The sequence below is a fragment of the Corvus kubaryi genome, unplaced genomic scaffold (genome assembly GCF_017639235.1).
Source record: "Corvus kubaryi isolate FWS band 111438036 unplaced genomic scaffold, C.kubaryi_AGA036_p1.0 71, whole genome shotgun sequence".
Lineage (NCBI taxonomy): Eukaryota > Metazoa > Chordata > Aves > Passeriformes > Corvidae > Corvus > Corvus kubaryi.
In genome coordinates, this window is record NW_024582059.1 from 7,610,917 (window position 1) to 7,627,686 (window position 16,770).

The 16,770-nt window shown below is 39.0% G+C and overlaps 1 long non-coding RNA gene across 4 annotated transcripts in view; it reads right to left on the reverse strand.

Moving 5' to 3' along the window:
- The window catches only part of LOC121674966, a 104,145-nt gene that overhangs the window by 75,275 nt on the left and 12,100 nt on the right, over positions 1–16,770 (reverse strand). For 2 of the 4 annotated variants that reach the window (XR_006019908.1, XR_006019906.1), the window contains exons 2-4: positions 6,873–6,999; positions 5,864–5,963; positions 2,185–2,215 (exon numbers count right to left, since the gene is read on the reverse strand). This is a non-coding gene — a long non-coding RNA (uncharacterized LOC121674966). The remainder of the gene's footprint in view (positions 1–2,184; positions 2,216–5,863; positions 5,964–6,872; positions 7,000–16,770) is intronic. The other 2 variants (XR_006019909.1, XR_006019907.1) reach the window with 1 other exon arrangement.

Genomic DNA, 16,770 nt, shown 5'->3' on the forward strand with positions numbered 1-16,770 from the left:
TTTCTCTTTCTCTTTCTCTTTCTCTTTCTCTTTCTCTTTCTCTTTCTTCCTTTTCCTGATATATTTTCTCAAGTGTTATTTTTATGCTTTTATATTGCTGTACTACTTTAGATAATAATAACCAAAATGGCTACATACCTGCTTTCCATTGCAACCAGATTGCTCTAAAATAAATCCATCCACATATATACATAAAAATATATACACACACACAACCATGTACATATTTATAAACACTGAACATTCAACGTCGTTTCACTCTAATCCACCCCAAGGGATCTGCTAACAAGGACCTGAGTTCCCCTTGCTTTCTGGGGTGGGTTAGAACATTGACACTCACTGTTATTCAAAACCTAGAACAGGAAGCTAAGAAGTGAGTTATACAGAGGAGGAGTTTTACAATTCCATGTGTAAGAAATTACTATTTTTTTACAGAACAATCCTTTTCCAGTCTTTGCTTTCCTTACGAAGCTTATCTTTTAATGCAGTTGAAACACGAATGCTGCCTGAAAGACTGTAGTTATGGGCATATGTTTGAAGAAATATGACTTTCTTAAAAGTTATTGTAAGAAGAAATTCTCAGTTGTCACCATAATAGAAATGCCTTGGTTTATACATAAGCAGTTGACAACAAATCTTTATCACTTCTTTGCACTACATTTATAGTTCTGTATTTGGCAGATATGTTTTACACATTAAATAAGCCCAAGCATGGTCAAACTTTATTCTGTAAACAATTTGGATGGGAATTTGGAAGAAGGATGGAAACTTGAAGAATATCTTTCCCATAAAAACATCACAGTTACAGTCTGACTCTGAAGAAAGAAACAGATCCTTAGAGCAAAACTGTGACTAATATATCCCCAGGAGCACATAGCAGCAAAATGTAAATCTTGGGATAAGTATTTTGTATATAAGTAGAAGTATTCTAGGTGAGTCATTATCTGACTCACCTAGAAATAGTTTTGGTACAAAAGCAATTACAATGTAAAACATATGTTTATATGCAGCTTTTTGTCTAAGTTATTAGGCACCACTAGTAGTGATTCAGAAGAAAGTTCCTTTGGTGTGCGTTATTTGTGGTCTCATTTGCAAACAGCATGACTCATGAATAAGTCATGAAGCTGTATTGGAAAGCTGCTTTGAGCATTTATTTGGTGAGATTGCTTCAACTACACGCACATGCATGTGCCACCACAGGAACATTAATACAATGCTACGCTTATCAAAGCCATGAGAAAAAAGCATGTGCTAAACAAATATAAAAATTCAAGAGTAACTAGCGGAATGACAGTTCGTACTTGAATAAAGATTCTTGACCTTTCATTTTTCTGAGCCATTAGTATTCTTTCCACCTGGATTTACTGAGTGTTCTGTCACTCTTCCTCATGTGATATCATAATTTACTGTCAGAAGACCATATTTTTTATTGTAGGGGAAATCTCTGGAATTGTAGGTGAAATCATGGCAGGCAAAATCCCTACCATGCTGTAGGATCCTGTGACTTCATCATATATAGGAGGTAAAAACCTGAGTCTCATGAAGTCAAGAGAGGAATTCAGGTTGACTTCAGAGGGATCCAAACAGCAAATGACTTCAGTGTTTGGTCTAGCAAAGCACGCACTGGCAGAACAGCAATGGTGATGGTTGGGATATGCTGAGTTGAACTTATAGTTAAGCACCTGTTCTGTCTTCACATATATTTCAGTGCCTCTCCTGAATCCCTTGTTTGAACTGTGCACTGCCCACTTTGAGGATGCATCTGCAAATATATTTGTACTTTCTCATGTGATAAGGGGCTGGAACATGACAGCAAAGAAATTGCTGTGGTATCTTATGCATTATAAAGGATATTTACCAAATTGTTTTACTTGTCAGAGTGCACATTTTAACTAAAAAATAAATCCACTAAAACTAAAGGTGTGGAAGATCTCATATTGTAGACAGTGGTTTAACATTAATGACTTGCTTTCTACTCCACCTTAGAAAGATGTGACTTGGTTATTGAGTTGGTTTGATTGTACTGAGAGATGATGGAGAGTAGACATGGAAAAATCTCAGCAGACAATTTCATGCCCTCTCGAAAACGTGAAAGATAAGAGTTGTATACATTGGTGCAGGCAGGCAGCTGGGACATCCACAAACTCACGGATAAAATACAAAGAGTAAATTTATTTTGATTACCTTGCTAACCAGGGAATCCCTGAAGCAACACCTGGGCAGAAATACAAAAGCAGAAACACAGGCACTGTTAAACTTGGTCCATGCTGGAGGATCACTGGCCTGCTGTTCACACAGGCTTATCAAGAGTTACTCCCAGCTGCAAGGTCACTGGACTGACTCACAGTCTTTCTTGTCAGTCTTCTATATTTAACCCATTTCTCCCAACATTCCACGCCTTGCTCAAGAGACCAGTTAAAAAAGCATATAGAAAAAAGTATAAACCAATGAATGGTCTGAGTTAAGTGTGTCTTGTCAGTGAACCAAACTTTTCAATTAGCCATGCACTACTAATAAGTTGTATTATTCCACATATTCAGTCCTGAGGACATTGATTACCATCCTCCATGCCAGTTGATCCAGCAGTCAGGTTGAAGCAGCACTTGCCTTCAAACTCAGGAAAGGGTTTATGATGTTGAAGACAGAGGTATTTCTTCAGTAATCAATGCTGTGAGTTTCCTTGGCACACAGCAGTTGCAGTCCTACCATGAAATCCATCAGTGTAAACAATTCCACTTTCCCTGTGGCTAATATTTTGGAAGAAATGCCATATGGAAGAATTTCAGTCCTCACTGTATTTTGGAGGATATATACTGGAGAGGTACAGTCGTATTATTTTGGCCTCTGATTCTTTCAGTTTCTTGCAATGCCCAAGCTTTTAATTTGTTTATCCATCAGAATGTAATGTATAATGAAGCACTGTAATGCCTTTTTCACCCAGTTGTCTGCCACAATCCCCACAAGACTATATAATCTAGAATTGTCACTTCTAATTTAAAAGGATTTCCCTGTCTAGAAGTGTATAATTGGGCATGCTCAATCAAAGCATTTTTGCAGGTGCCAGAGGCTTCTTTTTATTTCTTGATTCATTGCCAAGCAACATTCTTCCTGGTCCATTTCTCCTGTCTTGGCATTTTCCAGGTTGTCCCTCACTGTGGGGTGGCACACGGGATAGAGGGGAGAGAACTTTTTATTTGTAGGCACCAGCTTTTCCAATGAAAAAAACATTTCTGATGTTGTGATCCCATTAATTTCTGGCTGTGGGACACTATCTTGTATAAGATCATTTCACACTTGTTTGTTTGGCACCTGTGAGGTAACTTTTTTGGTTTTGACACCTTATATTCCTTCACCACCTGCACATCTGGTTCTGAAATTACACAGTGTTTGCTACAGCACCTAACAGTAGCACTTGTGACTTTTGGCGTAATCAAAGGTTTCAGAGAAATAGATGCCCCTCTCAAAACCTGCACTTTGTTACTTTTTGTTGCTGCTGTCCTATCCAGACTAGATACTGTAATTAGCCTATGAGCCATCCCCATCTGCCACAGTAAACTAATACCATTTCCTACTGTGCACTGATTTCTGAGGGATGACACTAATTCAGCAATTATCCACAAATTCTGTTAAAACATATCCATTGATATATCATAAGTGCACCACATCCTGCCCATTGGGACCCCTGCCATTTAGTAATTGAGCATATCCCTGGCTATAGGGCTTAATAGATTTTTTTTCACCCATTAATAAGTAGATTGCTGCAGTGCCACTATCCCAAGCTCACAAAATCCATGCCAGGATGGCTTCCCTGCTCTTCTCCTGACAGATATCTAAAAATTTCCTTAGCTCTTTCAGAGTCTGTGTGATCTGTATCCCTTCATCCAGCAGATTGCTCTGCTCCTCCATTTGTAGGAGGGGTTTGCTACTATCCCCTCTCTACTTGTTAAATCTGGCTCTGAGTCCAAGGACTAACCCCAGATGTTTTCACCCCATTCCTTGGGATCTGACAAAGATTTCACAGTGAGAGCATGAACTTGGGAAATTGAAACCTTACTTTTCCCATCCTGGGTCTTTGTTTGTGAGCAATACAGGCCACCAACTGTTCTGCAGTGCATTGTTGCTTATAGCACTGCTCTGCTTGAGTGGTGATTACTTTTTGTGGGATTGCCTTTACGTCTTGTAAAGTCCCAGCTTCCTTTTCCAGCTCTCTAACTTTGCTCTAGGGTGGTATAATTTTGTGGTCGGGAGCTCTAAGACCAGTAGCTAATAGCTATCCAAATCTCCCTGCTAACTCACAGGAAGACTTTGATGTCACTTTCCATGGAAATCAGCACACAGCCGCCTGAATCATCTGAGGGATAACCACCATCCCATCATCTCTGTCAGGCCATGCTTTTGGTGGAGTCATTGTAGCTAGGAAGGCAGCCAGGGGCATCCAGCACTCAGTTCATCCTGGAATGCAGGGCATCATCATCACAGCGTCACCAGTTCCCAACTGTTCTGTTAGCTGTAGGAAGGCAATACTGCTATCAAATCTGAGAATAAACACCAGGAAATAAGAAACAAGCCTTGCTGCTCTCCATAAACATGAATTCCTGCAGTTCAGTGCATTGGTCTGTGAAAGAACTCATTTAGGTTTCTCTCTTGTTGTCATCATCAGTAACACATTTTAAAGATATTGGAGTTGTGCTGATCTCCCTTAAGTCATTGTGAAATTGCTATAATTTTTTCCTCCTTGTATTTGAAGCTGAGACACTTCTCATTATAGTCACTATGATATTTACTTCTATTGGTAACATCCTTTGGTTTTTGGTCAGTAAGTTAAATAACTAAATAGTATGGGTACAGCCATCAGTGTTTTATTTTCCTGCTAAATTATATTTAATAATGTTTCCCTTTCCTGACTTTCCCTCACTCCTAAATCTTTTCCTTCCAAGTCAGAGGAACGTTTAATTTAACAGCTTTCATTCCCTAAATTTCCCTAGTAATTACCCTGTCCAATAAGGCTGTGCTCTTCTTTCTCCACAGTGTTGCATGAAGATCATATGCTAGGCTTTAGTCCTTTGGAATCAGTTTAAAGAGCATGTCAGAGAAACGGGCAAAAGGGAAGACGTCAGTTTTCAGTGACACTATTACAGAGCAATTCAAACTTTTCAAGACAGCATTAGTAAAGAGTAATTCACCAGAGCCTATCTGCAAACACAGTCTGAGCTTTGCCCTCAAAGGAAAGTCAATCTAATTTCTACAGTAGATGGTTCTGGAGGGCTCTTCAGCCTAGTCTTGTCCTCTGCTGTTGGGAAATCTGGAGGGGAGTCACAGTTGGAGAGAAATGGGATGCTGCCCTTCTGTCTTGTACCAGTGGAACATCTTCCTTTTACATGTGATGAACTTGATAGTCCTGATGCAGAAGGGGAATCAGTACCCACTGTGAGCAGGAGTGAGAGTGCCTTGGGGCTGTGCACTGGCTCTCATGCTCTTCTCCTCAAACAACAGTACTTGAACTTCTTCCCCTGCACTCTAAGGTTTTGAAAGCCTAAAATACCCTGCTGAAAGACAACAGAATTGCACTGAAAAGCAGCAATGTTTTTTCATAGTATGCATGAACCCCTGCTATTAGAAGAAGTCCTGTGGGCTGCTCCATCTGGAATGGGGCAGGTCAGCTCTGTTCAGCATGGTCTTCAGTGCTGATCACAAGGTGCCGGCGCTGGGGAGCCACAGAGCTATGGCTAGGTTTCAGAACTGGCTGATTGCTCTCTGCTGAGAACTTTGGCTGCTGGAAGTTTTTGTGAAGCACCCCCTGCATTGAAACCAGAGGTGGTGGTTGAGCACAAATATCTAGAGTTGCTGTAAAAATGTGACTCACCATTCACATGCACACCAAGGCCTCTGGGCCATGACCCCCCTTGAAATCATGCTGGCAGGGAAAAGCCACAGTGCGACAGGGCACATCACGCTGAAGACAGCTGCAGAGAGGGGAAGAAACACTGTGGTCTAGGAGTTTGCTTTTAGAAGAAGGTGGTTTGGAGAAGGAGCTTTTGACAAGCCTGGTAAAAGTGCATTGCCTTGATTCCTGATCTTTTATTCTTCTCACTGCTTTATGCAGTCATAACATGAAAACCTCAGCTAAGCAAGGCTCCCAAGACTGTTCCTCTTACAGAGTTTTGCTTTTCATTACTTATGTTTACATGACATGGCCATCCTGTGATGGTGAACAGAAATGCTGTTCAATCTTACCAGGTCTCAGAATTTTGGTGGAATCTCAGCCTCTTGATTTAATGTTCAATAGTTACTTGCAGGGGATTAAAAGTCAGGTCAGGTACCTCCTCATGTAAATGTCCAGAGTTTTCCACAGATAAAATGAAGTGCAGTCACAGCATCAGAAACAGGACTGTGGAGCTGTCACTCAAGAGAAGAGTTGACTTAAAAGTAACGTTATGAGGGCAAGAACATTTCTGGCCTCACAATTTCTAGAAGAATAGAAGGGGGACTTAAAAAATTTATTATTCCCTTCTTGCTGTATCATTCATTTGCTTGGGGCAGGATGTCTATTAAACAGTAACCATGAAATAATATATACATGATCCACAGAAATTCATACTGAATGTTCTCTCTACTGGAAGGCAGAAGCAAGCTGGGGGCTATTTCTGCTCTGAGGCTCCTGTTCACTTCTCCAATAGACAAGCTACAGAAACAAGAACGTCACTTCCACAGGATTGAAGGGATAACTCAATGCCAGCATTTTCTCCTGCCTTTCTAACATAGTGCAATACTGTTGATTTATCACAATAAATAATTAAACTGTTCAACTCCTGACAACATGGTGATTACTTTGGAGAATTAACTAACTGAAATGATTTGTGGGAATTTCTTACCCTCAGCAGCAGCAGTTCAGGAGCATCAAGGAGAGAGTACTGTGGTTGACAGTAGAAGACACAGGATTTCAGGTGGGAGTCACAGAGAAAGGATATTTTTCTTCCGACTTGCATGCTTTTATTGCACCTACATGTGGACAATAATAATTAATCTGCTGCCATTAACTAATACTTATCCACAGCTAGGTTAAGCTGGTCTAAAGACATCAACAATAGAAAACAGCAGAGGAGAAAAATGCTATTGCCTGGAGCAACATTAGCTCACACGAAGACAGAGTTCTTAAATTTAAACTCTATGTGTTCAGAGCCATATAGATTATGTGTAACTTTCCTGGGCTCGAAAAACAAGCTCAAAATTTATTCCATAGAGTTAAAAAACCCACAAAATAAAGAAAAAAAAAAGGAAAAAAAAGCTTCCTCAGTTGGTGACTAAGTCAGGTTTTACTATACACCTTAACTTTTCAGAAGTAGAAGCTTGGATATGTCTGTATCCTCCAGCCACAGTTCCTGACCTGCTTTACCTTGCTGCATGCTAAAGCACTTTGATCTATTCTGCAGCACAACACAGGATCCAAGTGCCAACATAGCAAGCGATATATTAAGAAACAGCTAATTCTGTCTCGAGTTTAGCACTTCACAATTTTATGTCCTATCTTGAATGATAAGTCATAAGTGATGGACCTGGGAATGAACAATGAGAACATTCTCCCTATGACGTTAATGGTAAGCAGGGATTTAAACTCCAGCTCACATCCACAGCCCTGCCTTTTCTTTACCACACCTCTTCCCTCAGCAATACTGGAAAGTGTTTACAAACAACTTGGTTTCACTATCTGGAAACAAAACATGTTATTCAACATGCAACATTTCACAATGGTTTTTATTTTGCAAATTTGTTATTTTGACTTTGCAATGGCAAATAAAACATCTACTCCTAGCAGGAAAGTACAGTGTTCTGCTTATCTAATTTCTAGAAATGGAATTAAAACATACTACAGTCAAAGATGAGTTATGTGAGACATGCAGCATCAAAAGAGGTCTCTCAAATACCTCTCCAAATAACTTTTAGATAGATACAGCAAAAGAGAGACAGAAAATCAATTGAATTTGGACTAAAATGTTCTTTTTAGTGTTATATAATGAAAGCACCATTCTGCAGTCCTCCATCAGGTAGACAGGACAGACTCTTGAAAAACTATAGACTTAAAAAAGCTTTTCAGTGTGAAAAAATTCCAAGTTTCTCAGACACTTAGCCACCATCTCAATGCTCTCCTCCCAAAACTTTTCCTTGCTATTTCCTCAGGTTTTCTGCTTGGTAAATCTTTCAAACTGAAAACTGCATAAGGACTTTGAAGTTACAAGTCATAAAATGCAATTATCTCTTAATAAACATGTAAATTTTAATAAGCATAAAGGTATTTGAACCATTATTATCATGGTTTTCCTCATCAGAGACCATGAGCTGCAGGCACTGTGCGCATGAAGCAGATGAGGCAGTGAGCTGCTTCCAGCACAAGCCCTCAGTACATGATGTGTTCCTGGGCATTTACTTTTAAGAAAACACTTAGCTGATGTATCAGAGCATTTGGTAGGACAAACACAGATCCAAAGCTTCACAATTTAGGAAAAATTTTAATCAGCATTTGGATCCCTGTTTTACTGTGTGTGCTCACTAAAATGAAAAATAAAAAAGCAAAAGCAGAAATATAGCACTTTCCCCACCTTCAGAGAGAGCAGTGGGAGCAGTTCCTTTTGTTCAGGAATCTGTCAGGTCCAAGCAGCCACCAAAGCAGTGTATGTGCTGTCAGTCCAAACCTTGGAAAAAAACCTCCAAGGTTTTGGGTTTCATTTTAGACTCGACATGTAGATTGTATCTGAAAAGATTCTCAACTCTTGGCCGATCTTTCAATGGAAACTGATTATCAGGGAACTGATTTGTGATTGCACTTTGAAATTGTCATGCACTTGCATTTGTTTCTTTGTTTTTGACATGGAAGCAGGTGAGGCCCAGTGGTTTTACCTGGATTTTATTCAGAGGTTCTGTGGGTTTTGAACCTGAAAGAAATGCAAAGCAGCAGATGCATAAGCTTTTGTGAGATTTACACCACTGGATATATGACATAACACAATTGTTATGTAACATGCTATATTTTGTGGAATTTTCTGATACTTCAAATTCATAGTTTTCCTAAAAACAAGAATTTGTTAATATTCAAACATCTTTGAAATAATTGCAGTTTGTAAGAAGCCAAGGCATATGCCTAGTTTTGCTTTGCTTCAACAGAAATCTGGGATCTGGAAAGGACAGAAGCACACTATAATGGCATTAAAAATGCAACATGCTACTGAAAGAAATATGTTTCTAAAATATATCTATTCTATCTACTTAAATAAAATGTGCTGATTGCCTTTAAATAAGAAAGACTGCCACTTACTTACACATTTCTTTAATGATGCATGTTGCACATTAAGAATAGCATAAAGTAAGAAACTTCAACACTTGCTAGCTCATTAGTTTCTCTGTGTGCTTAGGATTCAGCAAGGATGTTCCCTCCCTGTGTTCTGAAATACAGACTTGGCTGCAGCCGGGATCCCCAGGGCTGGGGCAGAGTGGGAACATGAACTTCTTGTGGATGCTCCTGGGCCCAGTTTTGTCTTGTTAACAAGTAAGAATCTATTGAGAGCAGGGTGTCTCTGAGACAGAGACTGTCTCCAGCAGTAGGTTTGTTTGCATGGCACTGCCCAGCATGACAGGATTCTTGTTCCCTTGGCTTTCTAAGTACTTGTAGATAATAGCATTGCACTGAGAGTCATGCGCTGATACACAGAATAGGCAAAGGTTTTGTACAGGCTGCCTACATAATGCTATCTATCTACCCTTAGAAAAAGACTCAACAGCCAATCTGAAATGAAAATTTGTAATCTTATTATTGATATTTTCCTCATTCTTTCTGAAATAAGCAAATTCACTTTCTAAAGCTTATACTTTTGTCTGTTTCTGCATTTGTTCGCAGAATTTAGTTGCTCATAATGAGTCATATTCAGTGATTGGCATGATTAAATTAGCTTTTTCTCCAAGACAGTTCTGATCAGTAGGTTTAATTAGTACCTGTGTTTATTGAAAGGATTTACTTTGATGCTGTGTACCTGCTCTCCCATGCTATTACAGTGGCTTTAGTAATGAAGACAACCCTGGCAGAAACCATCCTGTAAAAAGCAGTATCATGAGGCAACAAAACAACTAAGTGACCTTTCTTGATTCCAGCTAAAATCCACAATTCCCTAACGTGGCTAGCATCAATAAATAACCCCCCTTCACTGAAGTTAATTTCCCTTTGATGTTAAACATCACTTGCTTGATTAGCTTTTAAGTAACAGTACCAGCAACCATGATCACCTATCACTGTTTTGTCTTTTTTTTAAAAATCTAAATTAGAAACTTCTGATTTTTATTTTATAAATAGCTTTGTTGCATTCCTGTCTGTTGCTATGCTAAAAACCAGAAAGATCACTACCTCATAAATAAAAATAGAAACAGCATAGCTATTCAAATGTCTCAGCAATATTGGTGAAGAGCCATCATTGCAACAAAGGCACTGAAGAAAGTCTCAAAAGAACTTGAATAAGTTGAAAAAGATTTGTTTTATCCATCCTGATCATTCTATTAGAAAATGGTAAAGCTGCATGAAAAGGGAACACATTACTGAGAAGAAAATATATTAGTCAATATTTGTAAGAAAGATGTCGGAAAAAGATTATTTTAAATAGCAGGGAAAAAAGAAAAAAAAAATAAACACAAAAGTAGGCCTCCAGAAGAAAAAATGGTCTTCTTTCCCCAGGAGGATTAATAATTGACATGTAGCAGCTTCTGAGGCAGCCACTAAGCAGATGGATGGATAGGGTTATTCCCTGTCATATATTTACTAATGGAAAGTTCCCAGTATAAACATTAACGTAGTAAGAATTGTTTCATGCTCTTGAGATTTTTAGATCCATAAATATTTCTGGCAGCTTGGATAAGGGGACATAATTCTTTGGCCTTTGATTTATTTCATACTTTTAAAGCATGGTTTTTTCATTTCCCACAGAGCAGCACACCGAACGCACAGAGCCTGTTGCCTCTTGTCTGAGAACACTGGGCTCTCTCACTCCCTCACTGAAGAAACACAGTGCATGAAGATTTCCTGACTCTACTTGCCCATGCATTGTAAGAGCAGGATTTCCTATAATATCCTTGATTAGAGGGGGCTCAGCACTTGCACTAAATATATGTCTGTATTTTTATAGTGTTTACATTTTGCATTTCATCTCGTACACTAGATTTTTCTGTGTTGGTCTACAAACAGGTAAATATTATTCTTCTGTTATTTCCTCATATAGTAGTATTTCTATTTTATTTCTATTATACTAGATTTCAATTGAAAAATATGTTCTAAAACAGTACAAATTGCTTGTAGCTTTCAGGAAACCCATATTTCCAGGGGAAACGACAGTTTTTGCAAAATTCTGATCTCTTAGACATCCTCTTTCCTCATACATGTATATTGATCAAAAAACCCTAGAAATACTCTTCCTTTCATTAGTTAAAGTTTAATTCAGAAAGTATTTGATTATTTGCAAAATTAATATGGATCCTATTAAATGGGACACTTTCTAATGTCTCACCGAGCCCCCCACCCCCCCAAAATGTATGGAGCGTGTTTCAAAACTCTAGCTCAAATAGCCCAATAGAAAAAAGAATGATCTAGCTCTTTAGCAAGAGAGGTCTTATAAATCTATGGATAACAGCCTCTACTTTGTCTCCAAGTCTCAGATGTATAAATACAAACCACAAGCCTTTAGTCTATAATCTTATTGTTTTCCTTCTACTGCTGATAAAAATCCACTCTCTGTTCTCTCAGCCTTCATGATGCATCAATTTTTTTCAATGATTAGGTTTTCTAAAATACTTCCTAATTCGTGGATTGTAATATTATAAAAAATCAAGCAAGGTGTGCAAGGGCAAGTTGCACTCTGTTAAACCAAATGTGTAAGAACGCAAGATTCCCTTTTTTCCTAGGTGGTATCCATCTAGTCAAATATCTTGTACTTGATGGGGGACACTACAAGAGGCGCAGGAAGGAGAGATCCAACTCTTTCTGTTGGGGCACCCACAGCCTCCCAATCTCTAGCAACTCAGGTTGTGATAATGCCCCACGCTCGAGATGTCACCAGGACAAATGCCCATCTTCACTTTTTCCATGTGGCAAAAGACATCAGTTCCTTCCAACTCTCTTTGAAGCACAATATCTTACTCATTGGATCACCCTCATGTGTCTCTCTTCTGTATTCTTTCTAACTGGACCCACAGGAGAAGACACATTAATGTTTTCTGAGCCGTGGGGAGTTAAGATGCAAATATCTCTAGTATTTTAGTAAAATTGCATGTGCAGTGTTTTCTTCTGTTAAACTAAACGTGTTCTCTTATATGGCTTGGGGTTTTGCACAACAGGGTTCACAAAGCAGGAGTATTCTTAAGATAAGATTGTCAAGTTTATTGTCAGAACAAGAAAGAGGCTCAGATTAAGCTATGAATAATTTATAGGTTTACAAATACCAGAATATAGATTAGGGTAAGATCTTTTTCCCTCCTTGCATCTAAGAAAGCATTGATTCATTCAATAAGGGGTTGTTACTCTGGTACTGATCCAACAGCTTCTTCCCCCTTTTTCATTCTTCAGCCCAGTGTTCTCAAAACAGACACTGCTGAGGGAAGCTCATACCCTGGAAGTTCAGTGTTTCATGTTTGGCCAAAGAAAAGTTAGGCTATTACAGTAAAACCTCTAGATAATTTGCTTTTTAATGATCTAACTTAATTGGACACAGGGCTTCAGACAGGAACCAGCTTCAAAGATGGTAAGAAAAGTAATCGCAGCACAACGGTGCTATTGACATATTTTTGCTTTCAAATACTTTTCATGAATGTAATAATGATGATTTGAAAGTTTATAGGGATTTGCTGTAATTACTGACTGAAAGCATGGAAGTAATGGTGAATCTGCAACCTTAGGAAAGTCAGGATGGCCCCCAGCAATGGGTAACTTAATTGCAAAACTGGGAAAATATGGGCAAACAAATACTCCATTTCAAATTTTTGCATTTTACTGCTTTCAATTTTTCATACCAGTGTTGCATTAAATTAGGAACTTATGTACATAGCGCTTGGCTACTACTGAGGTGAATGTGTGCCTAACAGAGAGGTTTTGTGGTTGGAAATAATCCTTCTTAATAGACCAAGCTTTTTAATTTTGTTTGCTTGACTTTCAACCAGGCAGTGAACTCATGGCATATTCAAATAACCTTTTTTTTCCAGTTCTGGGTTAGGTTTCCTTTGGTTTGCTTCCTTCTACTGAAGAAGTAAATATAAAATTGGGATGAAAAAATACCAGGCACCTGTAAAACAAGGAATATTCAATTTTCACCTTTCCTGCACACCTCTTTGTTTTTCTAATAAGGTATTTCCCTTGATTTAAATGACGATATATATATATATATATAAATCTGGGACTGCAGCTCGATTTCTTTAAACCATTCAAAAAAAAAAAAAGTATTATTTTCTTCATTTCTGCTTAGTGCTGGCTTGGGCTCCCACTTAGACCTTCCCTTCTACTTCTGGCAATATGTACAGAACATGTGGCATTTTCTCACATTAATGGCTGGGTGAGAAAACTATCAGCCCTTGGTTTTTTGGCATTTTTTTAGGGAAGAAAAGGCACTAATAAAACCTCTTTCATTAAGCCCCAAGTCAATATTTGTTCTGCTATAGGCACACTTTTAGGAGAAAAATTTTATTTCTTTGATTTCCCTCTCTACTAGAGCATATCTAGTGGTCTAATATCCACTATCCACTGTATTACCTTTCCCATGTGTAAAATTCTTGCCGAGTGATAATCCCTTTCATTTCCTGCTTTTTAATGAATGGATTTTATATAACTGTTCATTAGCGTAATCGTTGTTGATTTTTCTTTTTCACTTCATTATTTCGCCAACAAAACTTTTGCCACAGCTACTTTGTTAGCAAAACAGAGGAAATTAATCTCAGCATCTGGGAAAACTGTTTGTAGGTGAGCATAAACAAGGTGTATGGCACTCCTTACCTCAGAGTCCTTGCTTATGCTCACCCACAAACCAAGCTCAGGATGCCTGAGGATACATTTAGGGGATATTTAGCTGACATCTAGAGACATCAAGCTCTTTAATTTCTACAAGACACCTCTCTGACAAGACAGTCAGTTCACTCTAGAAGTGCTCTCTGACAGTTCGATAGAAACGGACTGGGAGGAGGAGAGCTCTGCTTTTTGCCACTAACGAGTTTCAGTAACTACCAGCTTAAATGAGAGCTGAAAGAGCAGTCTGAATTACTCCAGTGCTAACAACCTCAGTTACTCATTCCTTCCTAATTGATAGCCTTAGAAATTGCTTGAAAACTAGAAATAATTTGAGCATTGAGAAAGTACCATAAAGAAGCACTCTGTCTCCCTCAAGGCTCGTTACAATTTTCCCACTTGTTTTTGATTTACATATCAGTCACAGAGATGCTGGCGCTGATCTCCTGAGCAACTTCTGTGCAACTTCAGAAGAGTAAAAAAGGCATGGTAGGGCTGAAATAAAGGCAGACACTTCAAAGCCTGAATGTGAATAGCTGGGAGACCAATAAGATGAGAACGTATAAGGATGTCTTTATGTTAAGAGATCCTTAAGCTTCTGTGACATATTTATTGTGCAGTTTGAATCTCCAGAATGAGCCTCTCATGGAGATGTCAAACCAGCAGCAGAAGCTCTATTAGAAGCTGTGGCTGTTTACTCTCTGTCGATAAAGGCCAGCCACAAATACCATGAATTTTACATTGTTGCTCTTTCTAATCTCTAGTAGGGGATTTAAGAGTTTATAAATGGAATCTATTTATGCATTTCTAGCAAGGCTATTACAATGGAAAGCAGCAATAGAGTTCTATTTCCTGCTTTATTTCTATATTTTCTCTATTTTTCTCTCTATTATTTCAATTTCCACTGACTTATTCACTTCTTATTTATTCTGTGTAAGCATCATTTACACATGCAATGCTGTATCTTGACTTGGGTATCAGATGGCATCTGAATACATGCCAAACCTCTTCTACTGCCTCAAAAACGACAATTATTTAAAGCAAAGTTAACTTTTACCAGAATAACATAGGTATTAAAAAATGGAATAGATTAATTTCTAAAATTTCCTTGGGCATTTTGTTAATCAGGATTTTCATCAAAATAGGATGAGTAATTTAAAAGAACTTCCAGCCATTACAAGGGTATGGTTAACCCTATTCATGCTGACCACTGGGTAAAACATTGCATTTTAACTTTGAAGCCTGGTATTGGACAGAAGACTATCACAAAGGCAGCGTACAGAAAAAACACTTGTCTTATGAAAAACTTTACAGGATGTCATTATTATGGGTTTCTTCTCTGTAAGACTGCAGTGACAAAGAAGGGTAGCAGTGAAATTTTTAAAGACAGAAATACTGGAATAATCACCTTTGCCGATACAATTCTATGGGAGGGAGTGGGGAGGTGCTACATGAGGACTTGTGAGAGTGGTGGTGATGATGGAGGACAGGAGGTGTGGAGAGGAGGAATGGGTTTGAGTAGATGGAAAGAGATCACTAGTGACCTCAGAGGTGTGAGAGTGGGACTGGAAGGGGTCAGTGGAGACTTCAGCTTCCTGGAGAAAGAGAATGACAGTAAGTAAGGGTCAGAGAAGTCTGAAGAGCTCTGAGTGGATGAAGACAAGGTATCAGGGAACTGGAAGCTTGGCAAAGCAGAAAGACCTCATTGCCACTTTTTTCCTCCCCTCCTCACCATGCCTCTTCTTGGAATCCCTGTCTACTCTTCCTCTTCCCTAGACTCAAAAGCCACACATCCCACTCATCCCCATCCCAGCATTTGTCCTCAATCACCCTCCAGGCCTGCAAGATGCAAGGGACCTGCTGCTTCCCTGCATCTGGGCCCTCCTTGATCTGCTGCACACTCTGGACTAGAGGGAAGGGATGGAGCAGGGCTGGTTTGCCAGATGGAGACAGGAGAATGTCTTTCTGCTGCTGTCATCCCCAAAGAAAAAGCTGTGACAGTGACATTTCTGCTGGGAAGGGCTAGTCCTGGTGCAGTTGCTGCTGCCCCACTCTTTGGCCCCTGCTTTAGCAGAAGCATCCAAAAAACATGAGAGCTTTGCAAGCAGGAGGTGGGATTGGCATAGGGAAAGAACAGTCTGTCACTGAATCCAACCATTCATGATCTATTAATGTCCACAGAAATCAGTAGCAGTTACTCCACATGTGGGGTAAGTGTAAGAATGGGAATACAAAAACCTGTCAACCCAAAATTATTTTTCTCTGCATGGTGCCTGTGCTTAGTGGGTTGAATATAATTAACAATTCCTGGGTATCTTCTACTATTTTATTTCCTGTATAGGAATGCCCAACCCAAAGAGACTTTTTGATGTTACTAAACTCCACTTTTCTGCTCCATGCTGAAATCTCTCTGCTCAAGCAAGGTCATTTCTGGCTGTGGAAAAACCTCACACTTCAGCATGGTTCAAAGAACTTACTGTGGCCCAGACTTAGGTATTCAGACTCTTACAGATGGAAACTGGCACAAAAGACTTCAAAGCCCCAGACTCCCACTGATTCACTGATACATTTTTAAATATCTTCAGATCAAAAAGACTAAATCCACCAAGGAACCTAGATCCTGCTTGCAAATTAAGATGTGTACTTTCAAAATTAAATTGCTAATAGAAATTTCAGAATTTTTAAGTAACTGCTTCCTTACCCCCAAGGTGCTTAAATTCTGCTGGTTTGCATCCATAACAGGCCCATCCATA